At 37.9% G+C, this 6,377-nt stretch overlaps 1 long non-coding RNA gene across 7 annotated transcripts; it reads left to right on the top strand.

The window, feature by feature from the left end:
* Positions 1 to 990: 990 nt before the first annotated feature.
* Positions 991 to 4,994, top strand: LOC133724317 (uncharacterized). Of its 7 annotated transcripts, XR_009853605.1 has the most exons (7): positions 991 to 1,585; positions 1,695 to 1,796; positions 2,350 to 2,696; positions 2,821 to 2,902; positions 4,059 to 4,267; positions 4,456 to 4,505; positions 4,703 to 4,994. It is a non-coding gene; the product is annotated as an uncharacterized LOC133724317 (long non-coding RNA). The 7 variants fall into 7 exon arrangements; XR_009853608.1 differs by lacking the exons at positions 4,059 to 4,267; positions 4,456 to 4,505; positions 4,703 to 4,994 and adding an exon at positions 3,094 to 4,052; XR_009853609.1 differs by lacking the exons at positions 4,059 to 4,267; positions 4,456 to 4,505; positions 4,703 to 4,994 and adding an exon at positions 3,140 to 4,052 and having other exon boundaries at positions 992 to 1,585; positions 2,442 to 2,696.
* Positions 4,995 to 6,377: the final 1,383 nt, after the last annotated feature.

The raw sequence follows: 6,377 nt of genomic DNA, 5'->3' as shown, positions 1-6,377 counted from the left end.
CATTCCTTCACCTATAAAAGGAATGCCTCCTCCCACTTAAACATCCATCCCATTACATCTTTTGTAATCCCCTTGGGCCGCAAGGCTCAACACACTAGTGTAACATTCAAGTGGACGTAGTTTCCCGCTAAGGCGGGCGACGAACCACTATACATCTTGTGTCACTCTCTCTCTCTCTCTCTCTCTAAAGCTAACTAGGGATCCCTCGGATCACTAACGTTAACATCTACAAAAATATCTTAGGGTATCTAAGGAATTAGGAAGCCATGACAAAGACTAGATCCACATTTTGTGCTTACACCTTTGTCTATTACATCTAGCCCTTCATTTTCTTTTATCTCCACCCTCCATTCATCACTTTTGGCCTATATATAGAACCCCTCCTCACTTTGGACGTTTTTCATGTCTTCCTTCATCCATTTCATCTCCTTTCTCTCTCCATTTTCCTTAATTCTTCATCATGTAGTTCATAGTTTTTAGCTTTTGTGTAGAGAAAAGTGTATAGCTTCTTGGTTTTTGTTCTAAAACCGAAGAGTCTATACATCTTTGATCAATCACAACTTCTGTTTTCATACATTCAAGCCTTTATTCTTCATAGTTTCTAAGAGTTTTGTGGATTTGTATGACGATTTGGGTTTGAAAGAACCGAAATTTCCATACTTTGAAACATTTCTCACTAGTTTTGCATCAAGGGGAGCTAGTTTGATAACCAACCACTTTCTCCACTATTCCTCTCTTTCGCTTGATGTTATTATGTTTATGGGTTTGATGTATCACTACTAGAATTATGCCATCAGACATCACCACTATTAAATCGGTCGGAATTGCACGCGATGTAAAAAATACATCCTAACATCGGTTTATGAAATATCGATTTCTATTGTGATTATAAACATCGGTCGTTAAATTAACCGATGTGTAAAGTCTCGTTCAAAAATTTTGAAAAAACGCGGAGGGACTAACTTAAAAAGTTTGAGAGGCGCGGGGACCAAATTTTCATTCCCCCCAACACTTGGTCATTTTGTCTGAAACTTTCGAACCCGAATTGATAAACTCTCACTTTTATTTGCCTCCTTCTTCGCGTCCCCGACCTCAGCTCCTTCTCCAACCTGACCCGCGCCCCCGACCTCAGCTCGGAGAGCTGCCTGGAGCTCGTTCTCCGACCTGACCTCGAGCTAATTCTCCGACCGCCACCAGCGTAGGTCCTCTCTCTCTCTTCTCTGCAACAACTCTTTCACCTGACCAGCACCCGACCTCCTCCATCTCCTCCTCTTCCTTCTCCCCCTCCTTCTCTGCCGGCACTCGACCGCCACCGGTGTTTGATTTTCTGTCCGCCATACCCTAAAACCTTACCCGCTCACGCTCTTATATTAATACCAAAATCCTAACTGGTGCCTCCAAAAGCTCTTGTTGTTTCTGGGTCTCGGCGACACAGGAAGAAGAAGAAGAAAACAGAGCTCTAGATTCAACCATGGTGGCTGTGAAGAAAACCAAGAAGACCCATGAGTCTATCAACAACAGGCTCGCTCTCGTCATGAACCTCTGGGCTACAAGACCATCATCAACACTCTCCGTAGCTCCAAAGGTAGTATCTATCTCTCTGATTCTTTGACCCAAATTTTCAATCTTTGTCATTTCTGTGATTTGGGTTTTGAATCTTCGATGTGGGATTTTTCGATGTGGGTGAATTGCAGGGAAGCTGATTATAATCTCGAACAATTGCCCTTCTCTGAGAAAGTCGGAGATCGAGTACTATGCGATGCTTGCCAAGGTTGGAGTTCACCACCACAATGGAAGTAAGTGTTTTTATTGCTCGAATATTCTGGGTCCGCAAGTTTGTATTTTCTGTTTTGTTTTGATTGCATTTTAATTTGATGAAGTGACATGTGTGGATGTATAGAATACCAGTTTGTTTTTCCAAGTTATGGTGATTTAGAATGGTGTATTTTAGTTGAATTTGAATGGTGAATTATCCACGAAAGGTTAAAGAAGTTAAAATGGAGAACATAACTACTGTATGACTTACAATCTAAAGACAGAACTATTGTCAATGAGTGTGATACTTGTTCTTGAGTCTCATTGAGCTTATTGTTGCCTCTTCTTGACTTGATTTAGTGCAAGTGTCATAGATGCGTTGTCCTCCAAACTAACAGTCTGGGGAATTTGTTTTGATGTGTTGGTTAAATGGTCATGGTGGTTTATACTTTGTAGTTTTTCCCCCTGCTTCTGTTGTGATCTTATTGGATGGTAGATTTGTATTATTATGGTGCTTCTGTACTTTTTTTTTTTTGGAGTTGTGGACTTTATCCTTTGAAACATACAAAGTCTTGGGTTCATTGTCTTCTTCAGCATGAATTAGGAACTCATGAATTCTCAGCATAATACATTGCTGAGATGTAGGTCTTCTCTGTTTGCTTTGACTATGTGGCTCAACAGCAAAGGTGAACTACAGCTACGGCACGCCCTTGGCGAATGTTGATTGGCTACATGGTGAGGCTGAGTCACTTCTCACTCTAATAAACATATTCATTGTGTTGGGGTTGGGAGAAGCTCTGAGGAAAGCTAAAGAAAACTAAGGAACTTCAGATCCTGTTCCAGGGTTGAAAGAGGAGAAGAAAACTTCTGTTTAGGTGAACGAGACCAAGAACTTCTGTTTAACTTTATACTCCATTCTTGCCTCACATGACCAAGAAATTGTAGGTGTCTATTCTATTGAATCATCTTTCTATAGCTTACTGCATTCATATTAACTATGTTGCATTTCATGTGTTCCTCTATTATTTCATTCATTTTTTAATAGCTCTGTTTTTGGTCCTACAGCAGAACGGGGTTGGCCAACTCTTGCTTCAGCTATGAGCAACCTCACTCCGGCTTTAACATTCATACTTGCCATCATCTTCAGGTTAATATCACTTGCTTTTCTTCTAATTTTTGTGAACCTGTACCATAGAATCATAATATCTTCTACCTGGTTTAGTGCATGCCACCAACTAATAGACCAGAGCTTCTAATTTAGCTTACTGTTTTATTCTTTGATTGATTAAAACAGATATTTTTTTATGCATTAGTTCTTGTTTCTCTTATTGTAAGCAGCTTTTAATGTAATTGGGTGTGCATTTGTGGATGCCTCAATTAATAGGACGGAAAGGCTGAGTTTGAGAAGCACCAACACTCAAGCCAAAGTCATGGGTACTTTAGTGTCAATATCAGGTGCTCTTGTAGTGGTTCTCTATAAGGGCCCAACAGTTCTATCCACTACATCAGAAAGAGATTGGGTAAAGGGTGGCGTATTGCTAACTGTCGGGTACCTTTTGTTATCTGCCTGGTCTATACTCTAGGTAATTTCAAAAAGTTACTAAAATACTATGTTTTGGCCTAATGACATTTGTAGTCCTTGTAATTCTGGCAATCAAGGTCTCATAGTTTAGTTAAGCTCGCAACCAACTTCAATTTGTTATATCCATCACATGAAGAGATGTAAAAATGTAAAAAGAGTCCAACTTGGTGGTTTTGAGGTAAGAATGTAAGATCAGAACATAAGGTGATCAAAGGTAATGTCTATCATTTCAATCCATTGAAGTTGATAGTAAGTGTAACTAAACTACAGGACCTTAATGGTTGAAATCAGAAGTACATTAACCAAAGTACAAAACCAGGTAACAATCTTGTTGTCCTTAAAAATAAAAAAATAAAATAAATAAATCCAACCTGGTTCCTGGCATACTAGTCATGAATTCTGTAGCATGTTGTCACAGACTCATATCATTGGCTACTAAAATGTGGTCCTTGGCTACTAGCCAAACAATGACTGTTGTTGTGCATGATGCCCCCATTAACGACATGGCAGGGATCCCCAAGTTGAACCTCTTAGTAAATGGAAGCTTCGACAAGACTGTAAAGTATACATGTAAATGTTTTGAAAATGCTATGAGCTTGAGCCTGTATAGCTGTCTTTCTAAAATGTTATGAGCTTGAACATTTTGGTCATTTAAAGCAGAAATATGGTGCTATTTGTTGTTTGCTAATGCTTGATTTTCTTTATTAATTTTTATGTGCAGGGGCTTTCACAACATTATTTGCAGATGCAGTTGTAGTCACAGTTGTATTGGCAATCATGTCTTTGCTTTCTGGTTTTCTTTGGCCTCATTGTAGTTGGAGGTGCCAACATGATTGAGAAGGCATGGCATGGTGATCTGGTCTTTCACAAGCATGTCTTGATCCCTTTAAGTCTTTGTGTTTTCGCTTTTATCCGCTTGCTCGACAAATAGTAAGATTTGCCAAATCCTTTAGAGCAATTATTGTGGTCCTGTTGTTTGCAGTATTTTCCTACTGCTGTTTCTTATGTGGACTCCTATTTTACTTTTTTGGCTTTACCTACTTGAAAAAGGAAAACAAAAGACATATACTTTGTTTAGTTAATTAATTTTGTAAGTAAATGCTCATTTCTTTATGCAGTCGTAGATTGAGAAGGATGAGGAAAAAGGCAATGATTGTGATGCCAGTAGGTATGTCATATTGTTATATGATGAGTATATGATAATACTAGAAGTTTGGGCTGTAATTAGTGATTCATTCTGACCTTAATGAAGGTAGCCATTTTTAGCATGATTAATTGCGTTTGCATGTATTCTGTAGAGAAGTGAACTTCCTTTCTTATTAGTATGTAATTCTAATGTTGTAATTATTATAATTTCTGATGCAGATGAGAAGGATGAATGAGAAGATGGAATGAACAAGTTTCCTGACTGAAGATCGGGTCTTTCCCCAACTCTGCACAAATCTAGCTAACTACTTAGGAGTGTAATGTTGGTGCGACTGTTGTATGTCTTTAAAACAGTAGCCTTGTGTATATATATACCCCAATTACCGGGTGGTAGTCTAGTAGAAAATGATATCATCTATCTAGTGTAGCTCTTGGAAAATTGATGTAGGTTGACTTCAAAAATTCAATGATAACCCCCTTTTTTGTGGACATCATCCTCATCGAAAGAACATGATGTTTGTACATAAAGTTTAAATCAGTTATAATCATAAAAACTGATGTCCATTAAGAGAAATGCATCAGTTACAAAATGAAAATCGATGTCCCATTAATAACAGGAGATCGAATTACTATGTTGAAACTGATGTGCGACAAACCAGTGCACATCGTGTTTTAGATAGAGATCGATGTCTAGTATAAGTATTGTCATCGATAAAGACCAGAAAACCGATGTGTGAGACAGTATCAGTCATCGTTTCTTAAATGAATAACGATGTTAAAATGCATAGTTGTGTTGTAGGATCTATATTTCTTTAAGCATTAAAGGTAATAAGATGAGGGTTTAACAATATATAAACATACAAGTTTGTTATCATTTAAACCTATTTACATCGATTTATAATGAGGAACCGATGTGTATTATGATACTAGACATCGGCTAAAAACCGATGTCTGGATTTTCCGGACCTTTCTCATCACCCACTAAGACATCGGTCGGGATTCTTTTTCTCATCGATTTTTGGCCGATGTTTGAAGGCATAATTCTAGTAGTGTATGTAACTATGGGTTATGAGTATAATAAATTTGGGGCTAGGCCTTAACCCTAGCCAAACTCACGTATAAAACAATGTGATGCTATGTTTTTTATGAATATGCATGTGTTTTGAATCCTTTAGCTACTTTACTTCAATGCTTTCTTACATGTGTTTTTGGATTTGTCACCTAGAAGCATGTTATAGGAATTAATGAAATCAGAAACTTAAGCTTGACAATCTTTTGTAACTGAGAAGCATGTGTAGCTAATAGGATGGTGGTCTAGCTTATTCTTACGGGAAGAACTAGATTGCTTGGGTTTCTTACCTTAAAATTAATGCTTGGTGCCATGAGTTTAAGAGTCGAGAGGCCTTAGGCTTTACGGCATCAAAGCTCTTTTATGTTTTAGCGAATGTAAATGGGACTAAGGTTGTGTGATCTAGCTTTGCTCTAGCGACATCATTAGGTTGCATGATTAGTTGGTATCTCGGTTTCTCTAGCGAAAACCGAGGGGGAATTTATCAAAGTATGTTGTTATTTGAAAATAAGTTACATTATATGCATGAGGGAGGCTAGGTGTGAAACCTATGCTCTTATTTATCTCATTGATCAAAGTCTCTATTTTATTTTTATGAGCTTAATTTATTTTTGTGCAACTTAATTTACTATATAAAATTAAAATCAACCAAGCCGTTCACTACCACAATTGTAAATACCATCCTCGTGATCTTTAGCTTCCAGAGGGCTAGGGTTGTGAATTTGTAAAAAGATAGACTTACATGTGTTTTCTAGGTTTTATTTCGGGGTGATCTAGCTAGGGTAGAGTTACTCAATCCCTTGGGTACGATACTCTCACTTTTCC

Source organism: Rosa rugosa, chromosome 1, assembly GCF_958449725.1.
Source record: "Rosa rugosa chromosome 1, drRosRugo1.1, whole genome shotgun sequence".
Lineage (NCBI taxonomy): Eukaryota > Viridiplantae > Streptophyta > Magnoliopsida > Rosales > Rosaceae > Rosa > Rosa rugosa.
The sequence above is the reverse complement of the archived record's forward strand: the minus strand, read 5'-3'. Positions and strand labels throughout refer to the sequence as shown.